This window comes from Mercenaria mercenaria, chromosome 7, assembly GCF_021730395.1.
Source record: "Mercenaria mercenaria strain notata chromosome 7, MADL_Memer_1, whole genome shotgun sequence".
NCBI lineage: Eukaryota > Metazoa > Mollusca > Bivalvia > Venerida > Veneridae > Mercenaria > Mercenaria mercenaria.
This window is the reverse complement of record NC_069367.1, coordinates 86,212,269-86,226,213: the sequence shown is the minus strand read 5'-3', so window position 1 is coordinate 86,226,213 and position 13,945 is coordinate 86,212,269.

Here is a 13,945-nt window from a genome sequence, read left to right as displayed (position 1 = left end):
ATGTAATAACTTATTCATTATTAGCCTGAAATACTGATAGCTTCATTTTTGTTTTATTTTATACTTGATAATACCTATAATATTGACTGAAATCGAAAATATGGGGGAAAAAACACTTATCTACATCAAAGCACTGCAAACAACAATATATACTTTTTTTGTAATAAAAACCAATTCAATTGTCCCTTTTTAAGTGAATAAAGTTTTAAATTGTCTGCAATGCATGCAAAACAGTATTCAAAGATCTATCAGTATCTATACATTCAGTAAAAGCCAGATAATAATTATATTTCCCTTCAAATTGAGCATGACTTAGGAGAAAGAAATATGTGGAAAAGACAGGAATAGAGGATTGCTGTTGTGACATAAAAATATTTTAGGGGTTCTATTATATATCCCAGGATTTTGGCATTGATGCCAGATTTATTAAAATAGATCTGTGTATCATTTTGAATAACATAAAATGTTGCTTTATAGATGATTCTGACCACCCGTGTTACATGGGAGAACAACAGGATGTGTTGAAAACTTCACATGTATGTTAACTATGAAAACAATTACTTTTATAGTCGACATTAAAGTTAAAGTTTATTGCACATTAAAAGTTTTCTATAATGCTTTACAAAATTTGCCTCCTGTTCTCTCCACACATAATTGCAAAAAAGTATGAAGAGGTCTGGCTTCACAGAAGAACATTTTCATTGCGTTATTAAACAGGCATTGCACACTTTAGTTTTTGTCATCTGGAAGATCATGTTAGTGAATGCTTCTTTCTTCTTTTTAGTCTTTTCCTTGACACCTAATTTTTCTTACCTTTAATATATATTATGCTTTAGCACAGGAATATCAAATTTAAATGATTTTTCTCCCAAATGTATAAATATTCATTCATATAGAGTAATATGTGGATATCTTTATTTATAAATTTTATTATCTTTGCAGAAAAAAACATTTTTTTTCAAGATTAAGATATTATATATAGCATTTGAAAATGCCTGTCTTGAATTACTTTTAAGATTTATAAACAGAGAACACCCCTGTAAAGTTTGTGCATGGGGAATATTTATTTGAAGTTGCAATGGACAATATTTTGTGGATTTTGTTTAATGTCATAAATTGTATATTTTTGTACTATTTTGGGATACAAGCTGGGAACAAATTGTTGAGTTTCTTTGTAATTTGCAGGTAAAAATGGCACTATGAAAGAGTGATGCATTTGTACATTAATAAGTTCATAATAATATTTATATTGTAAATTCCAGAATGTACCAGAACACTGTTGTCTGAAATAGTATTTTCCGGACATTTTAGGGATGTGGAACCATGAAATGTGTCTGTATTCATTGCTGATTGTAATATTATAATAAAATAATTACTAAAACTGAACAGCCACCAATACTTTAGATTGATAGTTTGTATAGTACATATTTATATGTATTGTAGCTAAGCAAATTGAAATGAAAGAACACCAGCTATAATGGGCATAAAAATGTTCGTTTTTGTTTCACTTTTAATGACATCTTGACTTACATTCTATCAAAAGATAATGTCATTGGTCTTCGGTTAAGATCAGAAAATCCCAAACCGGAGGGCACACCGCTCAAGTCTTAAACGAGGCTGTGCTGAGTTAAGGACTTGCGCGTTGCGTCCGAGGGTTGGGATTTCCGATCTTCACTGAACACCAATGATGGATTCTATTTCTCACTTAACACAACAGAAACTCAGAAAAATCTCTATTTTTAGAAATGCTGGAAAATCTTATCTCACATGGGTTATCCCACACTCCTGTGACAGACTACTTCATGCATTGAATATACATTATTTATGTAAAATAATTAAAAATCAGGTGCCTTTATCTTTTCTCTCGTTTCCTTATAGTGTATTTCTCGATTCAAAATTCATTACTTTATGATAAGAACGTACCGTTACGCTACAAACGATAAAAATAAAGCGGAACTTTGTTATTGTGCGTCACTGAAATGTCACGACGTCACTTCTGCTTACGGACGCCAGTTTCCCGCGTTTTAAGTAGTTTCATATTTTTATGCTTGTTTTTATTGTTTCTGTTGTGATAAGTGAGAAATAGAATCCATTATTGGTGTTCGGTGAAGATCGGAAATCCCAACCCTCGGGCGCACCGCTCAAGTCTTAAACTCGACTCAGCCTCTGTTGTAATAAGTGACTCAGCCTCGTTTAAGACTTGAGCGGTGCGCCCGAGGGTTGGGATTTTCTGATCTTAACCGAAGACCAATGATGGATTCTCTATATCTCTTTTTTGTGTTATTCTGGATGTATGATGTTGTTTGCCATGGCTATTTATTATTTCATGCATGTTGTTTCTGTTTTACTGTATGTTTTAATTTATTGTACGCCATGTTAAACACATTGTATGTTGAAATAAATCAATCAATCAATATTAAATATATAATATATTATGTTAAAGTATACGTTAATTTGTCTGTGTTTTGCAATACAAAAATTTATGAAGAGCTGTGCACTTTCGTTCTCTTTTACTTTCGTACCGAATCAAATTCGTACAAGTGGGCTAAATCAGGAATCTTCATTGGTTAAAAAATACGCGGACTGAAGACTGTTCAGAATTAGAATTCTTTTTATTTATTCTTAGAAAAGTTTTGGCAGTTATTTCGATGTGTAGATAAATAGATCTACACCCCTTTCGATAATTCCAAAGTTAAAAAATACATGTGAAAACAAGGAACGGCACTAGATCTACTAGTCTGTTTTTGGAATAATTCGAAGTTAGAACAAATTACCTTGTGTTTAACTAGAGGAGTGGGTGTATTTTTGTTAATGTTTTAGGCATTTAATTGTGCCTTTGGTGTATTAATAGTTCTCTGGGTACAGTTACAAAAAGTGGGTGGGGAGTACTTAGACATTAAACTTGTAACAAATCCGACAATAAGTTTTTGTGAAGTATTAATTTTTTTTACATCTTGACATGTGTAGCTATATTTCCATAATTCATTTATTCAATAGATCTAGATCTAGTTGCGATCTCTTTACGCATGTTTTTCAAAAAAGAAAAGATAAAACCTTGACCACATGGCATCCCAAGCAACGCCTTGTTTTTCTTCATTTCGATGCAATAATGTCTACAATACAATAACATAGATCTAGATGAACAGCAAAACTGACATCATGAACAACAGTTTTCACTTACTATTATCGTTCAAAATAAGCACAGTACTTACCGATTCAAAATGCACAAAATGTCGGACACTTCCGGTATTACTCAGGTGTTTGCGCATGCGTCGACGGAAATCGCCATGTCAGATGTGATGAAAATATTACATCGGTACGCACTACGTAACACAGCTTGGAAATTGCCGACAAATAGGACTTATCAATCTGATAATTTTAAACGATAATATGTCGAAAAAACAGGCGATTTACCCGGTTTTGTAGAACCGACGAATGGGACAGTCCTCATTCTTACAACTTGTGCTCATTTGCTGCTGTGTTAACTAATGTCTGTCTTCAGTGTCATACACAGGTAAGAACACACATACACACACACACACACAAACACACACTTTTCTTGATACAATTGGGAGAGGTTTCTTGTTTCTACATTAAATGCTTTGACAACATTCGGCAACTTCATAACCTTTGTTTCGTTTTTTTGGTGTAACCATTTAATTTTGCATTCTGATAGCCATATAATGCTTCAGCCAAAATCCTGTTAATTTTTTTCCACTTTATGTGGGCAGTTAAAAATATCGTAGGCATTTGCTGTCAAAAGCCGCATATTGTGTAAAGAGCAATGTGAAGTATATTATTTCAATTCGCAGTCTTTATGTTATTTGGTTATACATTTTTGAACATTTCTGCTAATAGGCGAAGCGCGTAGAACGTTTTAATTACCATAGCTACGCATAACCGGCGCAGCCGCTTTTTCATGTCATATTTGAATTCACGCGCTATTGTTTGCACTGATAGTACACCTGTTTGCCCCAAAATACGTCAAAGTCCACCAACACGTCAGGGCGACATGCACCGAATGTATTGCGTCTTTCAGGGAGGCGAAAGTAAATAGCCTTTAAACTGATTGAGTGGTACTGTTTATATTGCATGTGATTTCGTCTTCGACTCGCATAGATAGGTATTTAAGGTGTAAGGTAAAAAGGCGCTGCAGCAAATTTCACATGAAGTTTAATATGAAATAAGGCACTGCCTCAATCGGGAATCGATCAGACTTCAACTCATCCCTTTAACATTAAAAAAAAAACTGTCTACTAGGGTGTTTAATAACAGGCAAATTGTTGAGAAGCACAATGACAGACTTAAGGTGATCACAACAGCTCACACTGTGCTCAGGTGAGCTAAATATCATACAAACTTAAAAGTTACTAGATTGCAACTCACTGTTAACAAGATTTAACAGACACACAATTACAATCTATTTGCACCACGGCAGGTTAGAGTCAGTCTAGGGAGACATATTAACCTTCTTGTGCAGGCTTGGTTTTTTCTATTTCTGTTAATTGTAATTCTGAATTAACTCGTAAAAAAAATTTCCTAATTTGCTTTATATACACATCACAAAAAATTGCTTTACACTTTATTTTGGAATAAACTGTTCACTTTTTTTAAGTTTTATCTGTATACACATTTATAATGATCACAGATCACATTAATTTGTTTTATCCATACATGAAATATAGCGGAACTGTAAATAAAACTTTTTAATAACAGTACTGGATTGCTTTGGCAGGCTTTGAAAAAAGTATTGTCAAAATAAAGAAAATGTGACTTGCTGTAATCTGTATTCTAAAATGTACAATTTCTCTTACAACAAGAACAAATAAACAAGAGGGCCATGATGGCCCTGTATCGCTCACCTGGTATATTGACATAAAGATCATCAAGATCAACATTCTGACTAAGTTACATTAAGATATGATCAAATGTAGCCTCTAAAGAGGTTAACTATTTTTCCCTTTGATTTGACTTGGTGACCTAGTTTTTTTCCCCCACATGACCCAGATTCAAACTTGACTAAAAGATCATCAAGATTTAACATTCTGATTAAGTTTCATGAAGATGCGTCATAAATGTGGCCTCTGGAGTGTTAACAAGCTGTTCCTTTGATTTGACCTAGCGACCTAGTCTTTAAATCCCACCTGACCTAGATTTAACTTGGCCTATAGATCATCAAGATTAAAATTCTGACAAAGTTTCTTTTAAACATAGGGTCTTTAATGTGGCCACTACAGTGTTAACAAGCTTTTCCTTTGATTTGATCTGGTTACGGGTACCTAGGTTTTGACCCTAGACGACCCCAATTTCAAACTTGTCCAATATGTTATTGAGGGTAACATTTTGACCAAGTTTCTTTAAAGATTGGGCCAAAATTGTGACCTCTAGAGTGTTAACAAGCTTTTCCCTTGATTTGACCTGGTGACCTAGTTTTTTGACCCCACTTGACCCAGATTTAAAATCTGATCTATGGATCATTAATTTTAAACATTCTGACCAAGTTTCATGAAGATATAGTCTTAAAGTGACCTCTACAGTGTTAACAAGCTTTTCCTTTGATTTGACTTGGTGACCTAGTTTTTGATTCAAGATGACCCAACATCAAATTGCCCAAGATTTTATTGAGGGTAACATTCTGACCAAGTTTCTTTAAAGATTAAGTATATTGTGACCTCTAAGTGTTAACAGTCAAATTGTTGACGACGGAACGGACACAGGGCGATCACAAAAGCTCCCCTTTGAGCACTTTGTGCTCAGGTGGCTAAATGCTAGAGTTTGTCACAGGAGTGACGAATTATACCCACACAATATGGCCTTATCAAAGAACTAAGCCAATAACAAAGCACATTTTCTTGAGCTATTACCTAATGACCTCAAATTCAATCTCCAAGTTTCATGATCCTCCACCCAAGTGTCTCAAGTTGTTGTGTGGAAAAGGTTTAATTTTTCGGTCACCCCTGACCTTTGGAACTCTAATAAATTACGGGTTTAATCTTCTGGCCCAAAACCAACCTTGTACTAAATTTTGTTTTTTCTCATCCCAAGCACCTGAAGTTATTGTCCAAATACCGTTTTAAAAGAACCGTTATTTATTTTGTTGAATTTTAACCTCACATCGACACAGGTAGGTCATATGGCGACTTTCCAGTTTTAATGGTGGGGAAGACTCCAGGGGCCCCTCCGTGCATCATTTTAAAGAACCGGGTCAGTTGACTTTGACCTGTGACCTTCTGACCTCAACATCATTAGGGTCACCTGTGGTCATAATCAAAACCTCCCTAACAATTTTCTGATTTCCCAGGCTCAAGCATTCTCAAGTTTAATTTTGAAAAACATTTCAAATGTTTTGCCTTATTGTGACCTTTACCTACTGACCTCCAAGTAAACTTGACCCGTATTTCAGATGTGACCCTGTGTACCAAACTTTTTCATTCCCAGGCTCAAGGTCTCAAGTTATCATTCCCGGGAAAAGGTTCAACTGTTCAAATCACTGTGACCTTTACCTTTGATCTATTGACCTCTAATTCAACAACCTGTATTTTATCATGTTTTCCACTGTGTTTACAAAAGCTTGATCCCCCCCAGGCCAAAGCGTTTGCAAGTTATCTTGACCTTTGACCTACTGACCCCAAAGTCGAACTTGACCTGTAACTATTACCAAAAAATATTTAAATCGGTCAAGTTTTCATGAGTTATCATCTGGAAGCCATGAAAACCTACTGACTGAAAGACAGACAAGCTTACTACATGGGGGTATAACAGAACATTCTCTTTAAAATCTCATGAAAAATATGAGAACTAGATGCCCCCGGGCAGTATGTCAAGCCGCCAGCTGTCAAAAGGCGGGAGTTGTGCATGACATCCTTGTCTCATTGAGGCAACATTTATGCCAAATAAAAGAGATTGCAAAAAGTTACAATATAAGTTATTTACGTAACAACAAAGGAACGTAAAATTAAAAAAAAATAAAAATAAAAATTTAAAAAAAAAAAAATCACACAAAAATCCGCACCAGCAGAGAAGGGCAAAATACACCTGAAATTGGATTTTAACCTGCATGTTGTGCTACAGAAAAGTGGTCTTGATTTTCCCTACGACCCGTATTAAAACAAGTTACAAATGTAAGCTATTTATTGTAACAACAAAGGGAAGTTTAAATTCTAGGATCTATGCAAAACACTCCGTCGCATGATGATGAACAATTGTGCCAAGTTACATCAAAATCCCTCTATGCAATCAAAAAAAAATGCTCCAGACAAGTCATTCTTTATCTGACTTTTGACCTCTAAGTGTGCCTTTACCTTAGACCTGGTTCTTCGCATGACACTCCGTCTCATGGGGGTGAACATTTGTGCCAAGTTACATCAAAGTCCCTCCCTGCGTGAAGAAGAAATGCTCCAGACAAAGTTGTCATTCTTGTATCCTTTGACCTCTAAGTGTGACCTTGACCTTAGACCTAGGGACCTGGGTTTTTGCGCTTGCACTCCATCTCATGATGGTGAACATTGTGCCAAGTTTACTTCACAATCCCTCCATGCATGAAGAAGAAATTTCTGCGGACAAAGTCATTTTTGAATTTTTACCTTTGACCTGTAAGTGTGATTTTTGACCTTTGAGAAGGAACCTGGGGCTTGCGCATGACACCCGTCTCACTGAGGTTAACATTCTACAAATTTAAAATAAATATTCAAATATATTTATGTTTCTAAATAAATCCTTGAATTCCTATCCTTAAAGGTTTTTTTTTTTTATTAAAGTTCCCTTTTCTTCTGTCTTTTATATTTTCTGGTGTTTCTTTCTTGCTTTTCAAGTATACTAGATTGTTGACCTTCCATTTTGTTAGCTGCCTGCTCTCAAGAAGTGAACCTGTTTAAAAAAGAAATCAAATATTGTAAAATTGATAAAAAGACCCCAACCAACTTTCATAAAGATCCCATGAAAAATGTGACCTATAGAGTGGTCACAAGCAAAAATTTACCGACGCATGGACGGGACGACGGGTGCCGCGCTTATCACAAAAGCTCACCTTGTCACTTTGTGACCCGGGTGAGCTAAAAAATCAATTCTGAGAACCGTTCCCGCGGTTAAACTAAAATGTAAATAAAGTTAAACCATTTGTTGATGTGATTTTTGGGAAATGTTACCTTGCATTTTGGGATGTTGGGGAAAAAATGCAATATTTTTGGATTGGGAAGTGGCCCCAATATAGGCCTCTGTCTAAAGGATGAAAAGCCCTGCCGGGTGTAATGAAGTTTTTTTCGACCCCCCATAGAATAATGACCCCCTGTCATTATTCATAGAAAAAGTGACCCCCCGGTCATAGTATTATGGACCCCAGATCATAGTACTATGACTCCCCCACGTGAAGTAAACTGAACCTCACGAAGAATATTGACTCCCAAAAAAAAGACCCCCGGGCATTTGGTCAAATTTAGTGATAACTCATGTATCTAAGGCCAAAAAGCTGCATTTTATGCCCCCACTCGGGGAGGGGGGCATATAGATTTGCCCTTGTCCGTCCTCCGTCCGTTTCCTTCCGTTTGACCATTAGCCCCAGATACCATCACTTGACACAGAAATCAGAGGGATTCCGCAACGGGAAAAGGGATTCTATTTCTAGACGCTGTATCTTGGTGATACTTTTTTTCAGGAAAATAACAATTAACAATACGTTCACAAAACACACCATGTCAATAATCCCTGCAAAAATTCGGTATGAAGTAATTTTTCAGAAGAAAACTGCACAAAAACTGCTAGCATAGAACTTAGTATTAATAGAAGTTGCAATACTTAGCAGTGGCAGTAAAGTACGGTAGCGGCAACAATAGAAAGTAGTAGTAGTAGTAGTAGTAGTGTAGTAGTAGTAGTGTAGTAGTAGTGGCAGTGGGTAGTGGCAGTTGCAGTAGCAGCAGCTGCAACGACAGCAGCAGCAGCAGCAGCAGAGGAATAAGTGACAGCAACAACAGCAGCAGGAGAAGAAGAGGTAGATGTACAAGACGTATTAGTGGAAGCAGGTATAGTAGTATCAGTAGTAGCAGTTGTAGTAGTAGTAGTAGAAGTAGTAGTAGTAGTAGTAGTAGAAGAAGAAGAAGTACATGTAGTAATAGCAATAGAAGTAGCGGCACCAGTAGTAGTAGTACAATCAAAATGTTAACTACATGTATTGGCAATGAAGGGTATTAGAGTTGTAGATCTAGTAAAATTGTCCGTTAGGTTTGGTGGGGATCGATTTATTATAGATATTATCGTCGAAAGTCTTTTTAGAAGCCGGTGTTTTACACGGAAAGAGTAACTTTTTTTTAAATAGAATAATGTCCGGGAATCGATATTGTATGAGAATTCGAATGTAGTAATTTCGGCAGTGAGTATTTTACATGGAAGGAGTCACTTTTTCTATAGAATAATAACCGGGGTCGTTATTCTATGAGATTCGAAGGGAGTCATCTTTAGGGAGTCAGTATTTTACTTGGAGGGGTCAGTTTTTCTATAGAATAATGACCGGGGGGTCGTTATTCTATAGAGTTTTCAAAGGGAGTCGGTTTTTTATAAGGGGAGTCAATATTTTACAGGAAAGGAGTCACATTTTCTATAGAATAATGACCGGGGGGTCGTTATTCTATGGGGGTCGAAATACTTCATTACACCGGCTAACAATTTCTGACAAGAAATCATTTTCAAAGTTTTTCTTTTCGGTGAGTTCTGTATGGAATTAAATTCTTTGGGTAATTTTGAAAGAGGACCACCCCATGATCATTCTGTGAAGTTTGGTGTAAATCTGCCCAGTGGTCTGAAGAAGACTTTTACAAATTTGTTGGCACATGACGGACATCAACTCATGTTGTCACCCTGTGACATGGTGATCGAGCTAATAATTGTTTAAATTTGATACATGTATTTAATATTCTATGGTTTTGTCCAGAAATGCTTTATCATCAGGAAAATGAAATGGGAGTCTTTACTAAGGTCTAAAAAAATTTGTTTCCGGTAACATGCTAAAAAAATTTAGGGTAGGTAGGTCGGAAAACTTTTTCTTTGGATTTTTTTAAATTATTTTTAGGGAGACTTTTTGGAAATTATTTTTGTGTCAAAAAATGAATACAATAGGGGAGTTATGCCTCTAGAGCATCAGTTAAGTTGATTTATAACATCATGTTCCATGTTTAAAGCATAAAAAGTGCAGTTTGCAACTTTTTGTCAAAAAAGTTGAAAAAAATGTTCTCAAAGACAAAGGCGGACGGACCGTCCATTTAGGGTCGGGCCAAAAATTTATGGTAGGTCAGGATACAGGAAACAGACAATTTTTTTTTTACGCCTAATGTTCCTTGGTATTTGATTCTATGCACTGACTCAATCGCAAAAGTCTGTTCACACAAATACTAATTTGTACACAGTATATCATGCCTTTTGAATGATTGAAACTGCTTCCATGGTGCACAGCTGCAACTATATAATAAAGAAAACAGAAAGATAGAAATACCTTATGAGCGCAAGCAAGTGGTTTCATGTCTGTCAACAGCACTTTGGAGCAGTACAACAATACTCTGTATATTGACCAAGATGCCTGGAAAATAGTGAAAGGTGAGCAAATTATGAAAACATGGCGACCAGCTGTTTTGAAATTTCAAAGGTCTAAGAGCTAACATCCTTTTGCAGTTTATCAATTTTCATGCCAATAAGATGACCCCAATTATATCATTGGCATGGCGGGAGAGAAAATTTGTTAAATAAACATTTTTTAATGAAAATAAAACAGTAGCAAATTTTGTCAAAATGTATAATGAAACGAAGTAAATGCGGTTAAAAATTTCAGTTTTGAAAAAAGAAAAGTCACTGTATGAGTAGGTTTGTTTACACGACTGACCAGCCAGAACAGCCAAATATTCATAGCTGTCAAGGCTCCACAAAGGCCACGAGTGTGATCGGAGTTCGAAGGGAAGGCTTCCCCGCGAGGGTCTGGAGGGCAATGATCCTTAAAAGCCGGAAACGCCCTCACATAGAAAATTTAGACTTTTAACACACAATAGATCTGGTTTTGAATAGTCTCCCTCCATGTTTACTTTTTGTGATGTTTATTCATGCGGTAGAAATAACATGTTGCACCGGTGAATGTAAAAGCTGTATTGTATGGTATAAAAACACTTGTGTCAACGTCACCTTGCATGTTTGATTCAATAATTTTCTACGAAAAAAACAATTGATTGCTTTATTTCTTTAACATGCGTGTGACCTTGAATAGTAAGCATGTGAGCTTGATCTAAGGCCGAAATGCGTGTGGCACACGTGCAATGCGTGTGTCTTGACAGGTATGAACATTACTTTAACCAAGTGAATTCCAGGTACCTTTTTGACTTGGTGGTCTATGACCTTCACTTTGCTCAGTATCATGAAAAGGCAAAAACAGACTGGTAAAGCAGCTAGAAGAATCTGTTCTGCCTTCCTCAGTTTAGTATGAACACAGGAGCCGACAAAATGCTACAATTGTTTATTGGTATCTGACGGTCATGATTCATAAACGTATAACTTTAAACGTTTTTGAGTATGTGTGCAGTGTACAAAATTCAGATTTCAACTAACCATGCTGGCAACCAGATAGAAAATTTTCCAAGCCTGACACCAATTTCACATGCCCGAACTTAAAGCTGAATTTTGAACCATAAAACAACTGGTCTAGCTATACCCTCAAAATACTTCATCATATTGTTTGGGACATGCTCGACTGGGGATTCCTAGGAGAACAGGAACTGAATGCATCGGACCAAAAAGTAATGTGAGCGGCTTCAGTTTGCATTTGCAGAGCTCAATTTAACTTTTTTGACCAACGTACTGCAAATTTTAGAGGTAGCTTTTTTTTTCTTGTTGCTTAATCTGAAATCTACTTGCAAATTTAGACTTTCAATTAAGAATGTTAGAATATCCTAAAAAATCATGCTAGAACATCAATATTGTTTGCACGGTTTTCCTTGGTGTACAATTTTGTGCGTTATAAGTTATAACTCAAAATGACCTTCAAGTAATTCGGGACGCTCATTGATGGCGTAACTTAACTACTGGCTGAAATACGGCAAGGCAATTTTCGTACATAATATTATTAATAGCGATTCAACTGTATACATGTACGAATTAGTAAGATAGCCTGCGTTCTTAGATTTAATTATAAGATAGACCTCTACATTTCTTTATAATCAGTAATCCATTCACAAAAAATGGCTAACCAAAAAGATGTTGTGTTTTCTGTTATCCTCAAATGAAAGCGAATCTACAAACATTAACAAAAATCGCAACAATTTTGATTATTATTTGTATTTACAAAATAAATTTGGTGAAATTTTTATCTTAACTTGCATTCCATGAAATTGACCTGCATTTAGCGAGTCCAAAATTTGAGCCCTGTGATTTGTGAAAGTAATTACATCTTCTGCATGATTATGGTTCTGACTAACTCTTAAACTCTTGCATTTATGGAACAGTTTGGATTCAATTCCTTCATAATTCTGACCAACTAATCTAGCATGCTTCAGAACTCCAGATAAGGGCTGTATTTTTGTAATTACGAACTTGTTAGGGATCAGATATGACTTTATTTTAAAATGTGGATGTATCAATACGAATTTATTTTAAAATGTGGTTGTATCAGTACGACATGTAAACAGTATTACATATATTCCAAAGAAAGATCGAGCCGTATTGCATGTCTGCGCCAAGTTGCACTTATCAACGCTATCTCGACTGTTGACAATTTGCACGGTGTCAAATGAGTGTGGAATATATGAAACAAACACCAATAGCTAATGTAATGCATTACACATAATTTTTTGGACTTCAAAAATTATGCGTCATAAAAATCTGAAAAGGGGAAATATTCTACCAAAACTGAAGGCAACCAGTTATTTTATTTTAATTTGTGTCATATGAACAGATGAACCAAGTTTGAAAGAAATATCTTTACTATTTTTCAAAAAATGTTAGTTTTATGTCGAAAGCCCGATCGGGCAATGTTTACCAGCCTGTTTAAAATCTATATTTTTTTCTATAAGCCGATCAATTCCCTATTAATGCTATATTTAGGCCGAGCACTAGCTTATCGGCAGAATCATAAGCTCAACTGAATTAACTGTGTATACATGCATGAGCCTTAAGAAATAATAATCTAAAAGGCCCATTTCAAATTGATGAATAAATAAAAATGTAAAAAATAAGGAATTTCTATGCTTTTTATGGGTGGGGTGTTTGTTTTCATTATTATTATACAATGGAAAGTTAGTTACTCACGTTTCTAAAAATGTCAACAGGTCCAACCATGCACATGCTGTAATGGAGTGCCGTCATATTCTATATAAAAGTAAAATAATTCCATTAATCAGTCATGCCTGCAAGGTAAATCACGGATTTCTTAATTTTAAAAATTCAATATAGGCTTAGTAACAAAGAAGTTCAAGAAACTAAAGTACCGGAAAGGAATTAAATACGATCTGAAAAGCGACACAAAGGTGAATCTATTCTAACATTCCCCGAGCTGAAGAACTCGTTGGAGAATGTTTTTGTTTCCTCAAATTTTCAAAATGTCGGCGCCAGTGTAACCGTGTATCCACTCTCACTCTAAATATAAAAATGTTCAAAATGTCGCCGTTTAAAAACGCTACTCAGTATTGAATAAAGCATGTTTGTATCACAAATTATATCAGTGTAGTCACCTTACCGGCTGATTAGCTTCTGACGCAACAAAATTAACAGCTTACTTTGAATATTCTTTCGAGTCGCAGACATCTTATTGTGCGGATATTGCGTTTCGTCTACTGATCTAACGGACGCTTATTAACATTAACGAAGACCGTGATATCCCGAATTTCATCGGGGTCGTCGCACGCCCATGGTCTAAACCGGAACTCCATATTTTTTTATTTGGATAGTATGTGTTGTTTGGATACCCTCGTATGTTACCGTAGTG